Source organism: Rutidosis leptorrhynchoides, chromosome 6 (assembly GCF_046630445.1).
Source record: "Rutidosis leptorrhynchoides isolate AG116_Rl617_1_P2 chromosome 6, CSIRO_AGI_Rlap_v1, whole genome shotgun sequence".
Taxonomy (NCBI): Eukaryota; Viridiplantae; Streptophyta; class Magnoliopsida; order Asterales; family Asteraceae; genus Rutidosis; species Rutidosis leptorrhynchoides.
The window spans coordinates 394,397,914-394,409,795 of NC_092338.1; positions in this window are offsets into that span (position 1 = coordinate 394,397,914).

The window sequence follows — 11,882 nt, forward strand, 5'->3', positions numbered from 1 at the left end:
AGTAGTCTTGTTTATATGTATATAACTCATTGTTAATATACTTATGGAGATACTTACTTATCATAATCTCATGTTAACCATATGTATATCCATATATATATCGTCATGTCGTTTTTACAAGTTTTAACGTTCGTGAATCGCCGGTCAACTTGGGTGGTCAATTGTCTATATGAAACATATTTCAATTAATCAAGTCTTAACAAGTTTGATTTCTTAACATGTTGGAAACATTTAATCATGTAAATATCAATCTCAATTAATATATATAAACATGGAAAAGTTCGGGTCACTACAGGTAATACCCGAGAAATATTTATATCTCACATTAATATGTTACATTGTACATTCTTCAATTCTGATTCTCATGAATTATATTCATTCGTATTCTGTGATGAATTATCACATCAAACCACCGAAATTATCATTCATTACTTTTGAAATTTACAACATTTATTCGTCAACCGTTAGATCCGTTGACAGGTTACATCCTGCGTTCAACGATCAAATTCAAAATCCTTGAAAATACCTTAGAACTATAACTAACGATTCAGATTCATTAACCCTAATAATGCTGATGAAGCAGCAAAAGCTGTAGATGGTCTTAATAACCAGAAGCTTGATAATAAAGAATTGTGTGTTGAAAAAGCTCAAAAGAAAATCTGGTATTGAAGAACGGATTGGGCAAAACATAAAGGAAGCTGTGGATAAATCACAAAGACTAAACCTGTATTCAAAGAATCTAGATGATTCAGTATCTGCTGAAATCATTAGCAATTACCCTGCTCCTTACTTATCTTAAATCCTTACAGAAGAACTTTCCTCATTATCATTTGATCTTAGAAAATTCTAAGATATCATCGTATCTTTCGTTATAAATATCCTCAATATTTCTGAAGATATCTTCATAACGATTCTTGTCCGCAATTGATTACTTCTTTACGACATCTTTATTACATCATAAAGGAAACTATTTTAGTTTCTATATTCTGTAAAATTCGAGTTTAAATTATGAATGATTTGAAGAAGTGTTGGAAATTGAAGCATGAGTTAGTATAATGTAATGACGTCAGGCCAACGTGATTATATTACAGTAAGTCATGCTAAATTTCAAATGAAAGATGATGATTCATAGACTTTATAATCATCATTTGCCATGTTACATGACTCTTACATTCTACTTAACCTCTGAACATATCAAAAACATATATTCTTGATAGTTCTATCCTCAGTGATCCTGGTAATTTAACAAATCAAATCGTGATATTACGTTCCTTTCTGCTTAGAACATTAGGTTCATTTGAAACTTCATACCTACGAATTCTGGACCATTATTCGCTTTACTTAAAGTCGAGAAGAGAAAACAAGAGCATAGAGCTCCGACATATAGAGGAAAATATAAAGCCCGATAACAACACTGAAATTACAAACCGTGTATATCAATACGTATAGCAATATAAAGACACAGGAGAACTAAAAACACAATAAATCTAAGAGCATAGTAGAAGTAAACTGCCTCTTCCGGTGACAGATGAAAAAGAAGAACGATAGATATAAAAGTCAGGACTATATCCAGAATTAGAACTGGATGGAGCATATTAATAAATCTTTTGTAAGTATGATTTGAGGAAAGAAAGTATATAAGTGGTGAAGATAATGAAACGGAAGAAGCTAATTTATAGCGAAATTCCAGACACAGCAATTGAGGCAATTCACCGCATTTAATCAAAGAAAATCCCAAATTCCTTAATTACCGGAGAATCAAATCTTGTACAGATTATGAAGATTTCCTTCAGTCCCTTGAATTCTGGAAATCAATCGTGACTACGTCAAAAGTTAAAGCAAACAGATATTTCTTCATTTCAATCTTTTACAATAGCTTCGTTTATACTCTTCCTGTAATCGAATCGTTTTATCTATATTACTCAATAGTGATAAAACTCTATTTATCAACTTATATTCGTCACAAAAACATTTTTATTGTTAGCCATGATGACCACAATCAAATTTCGGGATGAAATTTCTTTTAACGGGTAGTTACTGTGACAACCCGAAAATTTCCGACTAAATTTAAACCTAACTTTTATATAATTCCGACGATTCACGAACCATTAATTATAAATAATAAGTATTAATATTAATTTGTTATATTAACATTATTATTATTTATCATCATTTACAAGTATTACAACTATTACTAATGTTATTATTATTATTAATAATTATTAATAACATTAATATTATTAGTATTATCACTTTTACTAAAAGTGATAAGATTATTATTAAAATTATTATAAATATCTTTATTATTAATACATTTATTATTAAAAGTGTTATTAACATTCTATAATGATTATTATTATTAATTATAAATAAAATTATCATTTTTATCATTAATATTGTTATATTAATATTGTTATCATTATTTTTATTTATCATTAATAATATTATTATTATCATCATTATTACTTTTATTATTATATTATCAAATTATTATTATTAATATATTTATTAATTAGTTATTATTAAAAATAAATAAAAAGTTAAGAACAATGTACTAAATCAGTATATATAAATCTATTTTATTTTTTTAATTTTTTTATTTCCCTCTGTAATTGACTTCTGCGTTTTTTTTTATTTATCTGCTTTTATTTTTTATATATAATTGTGATATTTTTCTGCTTATTTTCCAAAACAATGAGCGAGCTTTAATTTTTTATTGAATCCATTCAGTCTATAAATCAATTGATCATTCTCAACAGATTCAATCGACTTCCTCTCATCAATTATCAAATTTAACAGATATATATATTAATTTTTAATTTTTTTTACCATCGGTCCCTCTATTATTGCTCATTTTTCTAAAAGCTCAAATTTTTAATCCATTTCAAAATCCTTAAATTTAGAGTTGTTAGGAATCCTCTAAACGATCTTTCACTAAAATTTGAAATTCAAATTCGTTGTATTAATCACGAATTTTTGAGTCAAAGTTTCAAAATTTAAAAGTCAACTTTTGTTCTTCAATCGAATTCGAGATTTCTGTTATAATTCAAGTTAAATTGATGATTCCTAAAGTTTCTAAGAATGTTTTTCAACTTATTTCATGTAGTAACCTTTATTTAAAACGAGCTCGAATTCAAAAATCACATTTTTTTAAAAAAAAAAAGTTGCGACAGCAGTAGCTGTTTTAATAATTTTTTTTTTAAATTATCAAGGACACTCTTATTAGTTTATGGCCGTTACAAGTCGTAATTGAATTCGTAAACTCGTTATCTTGAATGTTGAAGTTCCATGGTAGACTAGATTTCTTGAAGAAGAAGAATATGAAACAAATAAGAAAAAGGGGTTACATTTATATTATTTGGGTGTAATTCCAGAAAAACAAGTATGGAGTGATGGTTGAGGGTGTTAGTGTGCGAGTGGGAGGTCTCGGTTTCGAGTCCGGTTCGGGGCATTTTTTTTAAAGGCTTATAAGGTAGTTCTTATTATTATTATTATTATTATTATTATTATTATTATTATTATTATTATTATTATTATTATTATTATTATTATTATTATTATTATTATTATTATCATTAATCTAATTAGTAGTATTATCATTATTATTATTACTAGTATCATCATTAAGTATTGTTATTATTATTATTATTATTATTATTATTATTATTATTATTATTATTATTATTATTATTATTATTATTATTATTATTATTTTGAAAGCAATACAAATTATTATTATCATTGTTATTAGTATTAGTATCATTTTATATTTATAAGTATTATTATTAATGTTATCATTATTATTATTACTAATATGATTATCTTTATTAATATTATTATTATTAAAAAGTATTATCATTTTTACAAAAATTATTATTTTTTGCTATCATTAACACTATATTATTATTATTATTATTATTTTTATTACTAGTATCATTATGAATATTACCATTATCATTATGAATATTATTATTATTATTATTATTATTATTACAAAATAATACAACTCTTTATTCATTATCATTATTAAAATCATTTTATCAAACAAATACTTATATATAGAATATATATATATATATATATATATATATATATATATATATATATATATATATATATATATATATATAGAGAGAGAGAGAGAGAGAGAAATATATAACAAGTGAAATAATATATATATAATTATTTGATTACAAGTATATGTGTTAATATATATACTTGATATAGGTTCGTGAATCCGAGGTCCACTCTGTACTTGTTCAGTACCATCCTATGCATATTTACTACAAACTATCGTATCGTAGCGTGAGTTTCATTTGCTCTCTTTTTATCTATATTTTTGGGCTGAGAATACATGTACAATTTTTATAATTGATAGACACAAGTACAAACTCTTATGCGACCAACATGAGTACTTTTTTATTGTGTTCATTTGAAACATGTAAAACCCTGCTTTGTAATATCATTAATTGCTAGATAATGAAGAGGCAAACGGAATTATTATAAATAGCGCTATTGGGAGTAACGTCCCGCACTGTTGACCTCATGTCAATTGGTGGTATAATAATGATCTCGACAATTACATATGTATTGTCTCGGGGTAAAATCGTTTAGTTTTGATATTATACGCTCATGGCATACTTTTGATATACGTAATATATCGTCTTTTATTAAATCTTGTGATCTATTACTGAAATCATTATTTATGACAAACCTATGAACTCACTCAACCTCGTGTTGACTTTTTAAGCATGTTTATTCTCAGGTACTTAAATATTGCTTCCGCTGTATATCTGCTGCTCTGATGATGATTTCTTGCCATGCTGGAGTCTTCATGCATTACTTACCGATTCATTTAAAAACATTTAATGCGCTAAATACAATGTAATCTATTTATCTTCCGCTGCAAAACTCAATAAAACGTCTTATATAGAGTCGTTCTCGTTTATACAACTGTGATTTGATATAATTAGTCACAAATACCCCAGACCCTATTTGGGGGTGTGACAATATGAGTGTAGTACGAGATAAAATCACAAGACATTTTATAGAATCTAGGTGAATGTCATTTTAGTTATATGTTAGCGTCACTTTAATTTGGAATCATCATCAAGATATATGGTCTTTGTTGTTGCGATTTAAATATAAGAAATTAAATAAATATATATTTAGTTTTAATAGTTATAATTAATAATTAATTATAAATATAAATAATAATATTGTTTACTCGCTATATATTGATACATTTATATTACTATATAAAGAGTATTTGACAACATCTTGTTAATATTCATAAAAGTTATATAAATTTATGCATCTTGAATTTATATGTTTTATTATTTTAAAAGAATACCCCTTTGATAAATTTACATGTTAACATTTCAAATAATCAGATTTTGTCAAACACTAAAATAAAAACAGATTATGTGATTATTGCGATATCAAACAAATAATTAAATGTCAAACACCATATATCAAAATCGCGTTTTGATACAACGGATTATTTGATTTTGATTATTTAAAACGCATAATCAATTTTCAAAACGCAAATAACCCCCTAATTATCACATCAATCGTATATAGAAACAACATTTAAAATATGGCAAACTATATCAAAAGGTAACATTTTACCTCAATTTGCTATTTTAGGTCACCTATCTTATTTTGACGTTTAAATGATTGTTTTATCAACTATTAGTAATAAAGAGGAGTATCATTACTTTAAGTGAGAAGTCCGTTAAAAAATTAACGATACTTATTTTTTTAAGTATATCATATGCAAACGTGATCATTGGCATTTACCGAAGGATATGGAAGACATCGTGAATGATGATTTTTACAAACCGGATATTTACTTAATTTTCGTTATGTTCGTAATATGATGGTAGAAGATTAACGGTGAAATGTCCCGTTCATATTGATTATAAACGTTCCATATTAATTGATTTCGTGGAGAGGTTTTGACCTCTATATGAGACATTTTTCAAAGACTGCATTCATTTTTAAAACAACCATAACCTTTATTTTATCTATAAAGGTTTAAAAAGCATTACGTAGATTATCAAATAATGATAATCTAAAACATACCGTTTACACACGACCATTTCATAATGGTTTACAATAAGAATATATTACATCAAAAATAAGTTTCTTGAATGCAGTTTTTACATAATATCATACAAGCATGGACTCCAAATCTTGTCCTTATTTTAGTATGCAACAGCGGAAGCTCTTAATAATCACCTGAGAATAAACATGCTTAAAACGTCAACAAAAATGTTGATGAGTTATAGGTTTAACCTATATATTATCAAATCATAATAATAGACCACAAGATTTCATATTTCAATATACATCCCATACATAGAGATAAAAATCATTCATATGGTGAACACCTGGTAACCGACATTAACAAGATGCATATAAGAATATCCCCTATCATTTTGGAAAGTCCTTCGGACATGATAAAAACGAATTCGAAGTACTAAAGCATCCGGTACTTTGGATGGGGTTCGTTAGGCCCAATAGATCTATCTTTAGGATTCACGTCAATTAGTAGATCGGTTTACTAATTCTTAGGTTACCAAGCAAAAGGGGCATATTCGGCTTCGATCATTCACCCATATAATGTAGTTTCATTTACTTGTGTCTATTTCGTAAAACATTTATAAAACTGCATGTATTCTCATCCCAAAATATTAGTTTTTAAAAGTGGGACTATAACTCACTTTCACAGATTTTTACTTCGTCGGGAAGTAAGACTTGGCCACTGGTCGATTCACGAACCTATAAGAAATATGTACATATATATCAAAGTATGTTCACAATATATTTACAACATTTTTAATACGTTTTAATGTTTTAAGTTTATTAAGTCATCTGTCCTCGTTAGTAACCTACAACTAGTTGTCCACAATTAGATGTACAGAAATAAATCGATATATATATATTATCTTGAATCAATCCACGACCCAGTATATACACGTCTCAGGCTAGATCACAACTCAAAGTATATATATTTTTGGAATCAACCTTAACCCTGTATAGCTAACTCCAACATTACTGCATATAGAGTGTCTATGGTTGTTCCAAATAATATATATACATGGGTCGATATGATATGTCAAAACATTTGCATACGTGTCTATGGTATCCCAAGATTACATAATATATTAGAATACATGTATAATACAATATAAGTTAGCTAGGATATGATTTGTATAGAATTGTTACAATATTTTCCGTAGCTACAACAATAAAAAAAATATCCAATCTTGTTTTACCCATAACTTCTTCGTTTTAAATCCGTTTTGAGTGAATCAAATTGCTATGGTTTCATATTGAACTCTATTTTATGAATCTAAACAGAAAAGGTATAGGTTTATAGTCGAAAATAAAAGTTACAAGTCATTTTTGTAAGAGGTAGTCATTTCAGTCGAAAGAACGACGTCTTGATGACCATTTTGAAAAACATATTTCCACTTTGAGTTTAACCATGACTTTTGGATATAGTTTCATGTTCATAAGAAAAATCATTTTCCCAGAAGAACAACTTTTAAATCAAAGTTTATCATAGTTTTTAATTATCAAACCCAAAACAGCCCGCGGTGTTACTATGACGGCGTATGTCCGGTTTTACGGTATTTTTCGTGTTTCCAGGTTTTAAATCATTAAGTTAGCATATAATATAGATATAGGACATGTGTTTAGTTGATTTTAAAAGTCAAGTTAGAAGGATTAACTTTTGTTTGCGAACAAGTTTAGAATTAACTAAACTACGTTCTAGTGATTTCAAGTTTAAACCTTCGAATAAGATAGCTTTATATTTATGAATGGAATGATGTTATGAACATCATTACTACCTCAAGTTTTGTGGATAAACCTAGTGGAAAATAGACAAATGGATCTAGTTTCAAAGGATCCTTGGATGGCTTGAAAGTTCTTGAAGTAGAATTATGACAAGAAAACAAGTTCAAGTAAGATTTTCACTCGAAATAAGATTGTTATAGTTATAGAAATTGAATCAAAGTTTTAATATGAGTATTACCTTGTATTAGAAAGATATCTTACTATAAATAAGAAAGATTTCTTGAGGTTGGATGATCACTTTACAAGATTGGAAGTAAGCTAGCAAACTTGGAAGTATTCTTGATTTTATGAAACTAGAACTTATAGAATTTATGAAGAACACTTAGAACTTGAAGATAGAACTTTAGAGAGATCAATTAGATGAAGAAAATTGAAAAATGAAAGTGTTTATAGGTGTTTTTGGTCGTTGGTATATGGATTAGATATAAAGGATGTATAATTTTGTTTACATGTAAATAAGTCATGAATGATTACTAATATTTTTGTAATTTTATGAGATATTTCATGCTAGTTGCCAAATGATGGTTCCCACATGTGTTAGGTGACTCACATGGGCTGCTAAGAGCTGATCATTGGAGTGTATATACCAATAGTACATACATCTAAAAGCTGTGTATTGTACAAGTACGAATACGGGTGCATACGAGTAGAATTGTTGATGAAACTGAACGAAGATGTAATTGTAAGCATTTTTGTTAAGTAGAAGTATTTTGATAAGTGTATTGAAGTCTTTCAAAAGTGTATGAATACATATTAAAACACTACATGTATATACATTTTAACTGAGTCGTTAAGTCATCGTTAGTCGTTACATGTAAATGTTGTTTTGAAATCTTTAGGTTAACGATCTTGTTAAATGTTGTTAACCCATTGTTTATTATATCTAAGAGATGTTAAATTATTACATTATCATGATATCATGATATATTAATATATCTTAGTATGATATATATACATTAAATGTTGTTACAACGATAATCGTTACATATATTTCTCGTTTCGAAATCATTAAGTTAGTAGTCTTGTTTTTACATATGTAGTTCATTGTTAATACACTTAATGACATGTTTACTTATCATTTATCATGATTAAACATAGCGTATCAATATCTTAATATGATTCATATGTATTTAGTAAGACGTTGTTATAACGATAATCGTTATATATATATCGTTTCGAGTTTCTTAATTCAATAAACTCAATTTTATGTATATAACTCATTGTTAAAATACCTAATGAGATACTTACTTATCATAATATCATGTTAACTATATATATAATCATATATATGTCATCATATATCTTTTACAAGTTTTAACGTTCGTGAATCACCGGTCAACTTGGGTGGTCAATTGTCTATATGAAACCTATTTCAATTAATCAAGTCTTAACAAGTTTGATTGCTTAACATGTTGGAAACATTTAATCATGTAAATATCAATTTCATTTAATATATATAAACATGAAAAAGTTCGGGTCACTACAAACGGTACATGTATGTGCCAATTAGCAGACTTGCATATGTTCGTTATCCTTAGGTAAGTGCCAATTGTTAGGTTTGCATATGATTTACTTAAAAAATTGAGTATCGCTAGTTTTTTGACGGAGTTCTAACTTAAAAGTAACGATGCTCCTCTTTTTTATTATCATTTAATAAAACAAACATCTAAACGTTAAAATAAACATATATGACCTAAAATAAAAAATTTAGGTAAAAAAGTTACCTTTAAGTTGAATTTACCCTTTTAAAAAAGTTTAACTATTTATCAAAACATTGCATATTGCATATGATTATGATAGATGATAATTATAAAAACTTAACTTTGAGATCCATCACTTATTTTTCGTGTTTCATATATACATAATACATTTATTCATTTTATTCATATCTTTACACTATTATAACAAAAGAGGTATTTGCAAGGCAAAATCACAAAAAGTGACATTATTATTATTATTATTATTATTATTATTATTATTATTATTATTATTATTATTATTATTATTATTAGTTATTATTATTATTATTATTATTATTATTATTATTATTATTATTATTATTATTAGAATTTTATTAGAAATATACTAAAAGAGATGTAAACTTTGATCGTTCTGGGGAAACGATATCCCCTCCTCCACTCCATTTTTCAGTTTAACCCCCTCAACTACACCCAACTTGCAAACAATACACCAAACTTCATGGGGTAAACCATAAATTCTTTTACTTAAAATAAAAACTCCACCCAACCACTTCGACAGCCCGTATCTTCCTGCTCGCCGCGAGTTAAATTTTTTACCAACCACACCGTTAAACTCGAAATATTTTTATGAACAAAACGAAACTAACTACGTTCGAAACGGACACTTTGTAAAAAACGTTAAACACAACGACAGCCCGTATCTTCCTCTTCGCCGCAAGTTAAATTTTTTCTATAGCACCGTCAGACGCGAAATAATTTTACCAACAAAATGAAACTAACTACGTTCGAAACGGACATTTTTTAAAAAACTCTAAACACAACGACAACCCGTATCTTCCTGTTTGCCGCGAGTTAAATTTTTTCGACAGCACCGTTAGACTCGAAATAATTTTATGAACGAAACAAAACTAACTACGTTAGAAATGGACACTTTTTAAAAAACGCTAAACACAACGACTTCTACAACGACGCTTAACACATTAGGTTAAATTTGAACACGCATGACGAAATCCCCCGTCGCATCGCGCGGGCCGGATCCGGACTAGTTATTAATTATACTCATTTTATACATTTATGTAAAATTATTATTAATTATTAGTTAATTGAATAAATACAAAACATTACTAAAAGAAAATACACTTAATAACATTGATTTTAGTTGTCTTTGGCCATGACTAGTAAATGACACCAGCTAACAAAAGTTTGTATAATTATTAGGTCAACATTTAAGATTAATGAGCATGGAGAGTTTGCTCGTTGCTATCGAAAATGACTCGCCCCATATATTTATCATTATAATTGGCAATCGACGGTAGATAAAAGAAAAAAGTTCATAGTTGGTCCCCAACGTTTGTATCAAAAATCAAGATGAGATTTAAACTTTAAATCGATCATCGTTAGTCCCAAATTTTTAACTTTGTACACTTTTGGTCCTAGAATTAACTTTCGTTAATTCTATCCAGTTAAAAAAACCAGCAATCACATGCTAGTTTTTTTTTTTGTCTTTTCCCGTACACCTATTTTTAACCCTAAGACCACAATTAGTGCAGCGTTATGGGCCATTTTTTACTTTCATCACGCCACTATGGGGCGTGATGGGAGGGAAATTATGTGGGCGTGATAAGAGCATCACGGAAGAGAAAATGGGGGTGATGGAGATTTTAACCAATCCTAGTTTAGATAAATCCTTTTATAATCTAATTAAATCAGTAAAAATAATAAAATATCTCCATCACACAACCATCACCCCATATCACCACAAACTCCATCACATCATCACCTTTGCCAAATCAGCACTATACTCCACAAAAACACTCTATCACGCCCACATAAAAATGGTCTAATATGTTTGTCTATTGTATATTGTATATCCAACACGATTGTTATATGTCCAATTCAGTAAATTGAACTCGAACCCTAATTCAATAAATTGAACCCGATAGTCCCATACTCTAATTTTCTAAATTGAACTCGAACGTTCCCAGTTGATCGTATTCAGAGTGATGGAATATTGATGGTGTCGTCGTCGATCAATAATTCGAAAATCATGGATAGGAGGTAATCTAGGACGTCAAATATTGGTAGTGTTTGGTGTTTATGTAATGATGAAGTAAAATGTAATGTAGTTGTAGCTGATTAGATTCTTATGTTCAGTATGGAATTTTAATTATGATGGGTTAGTTTGTCATGTAATTTATTGAACATCAATGATCAATGAAGGGAATTTGCAAACGCGAAGTAGTACAATTTGTATAAAGTTGGTGTACATAAAGTTTTATAAAGAGGTCGCTTATATAATAAAACCAAATGAAT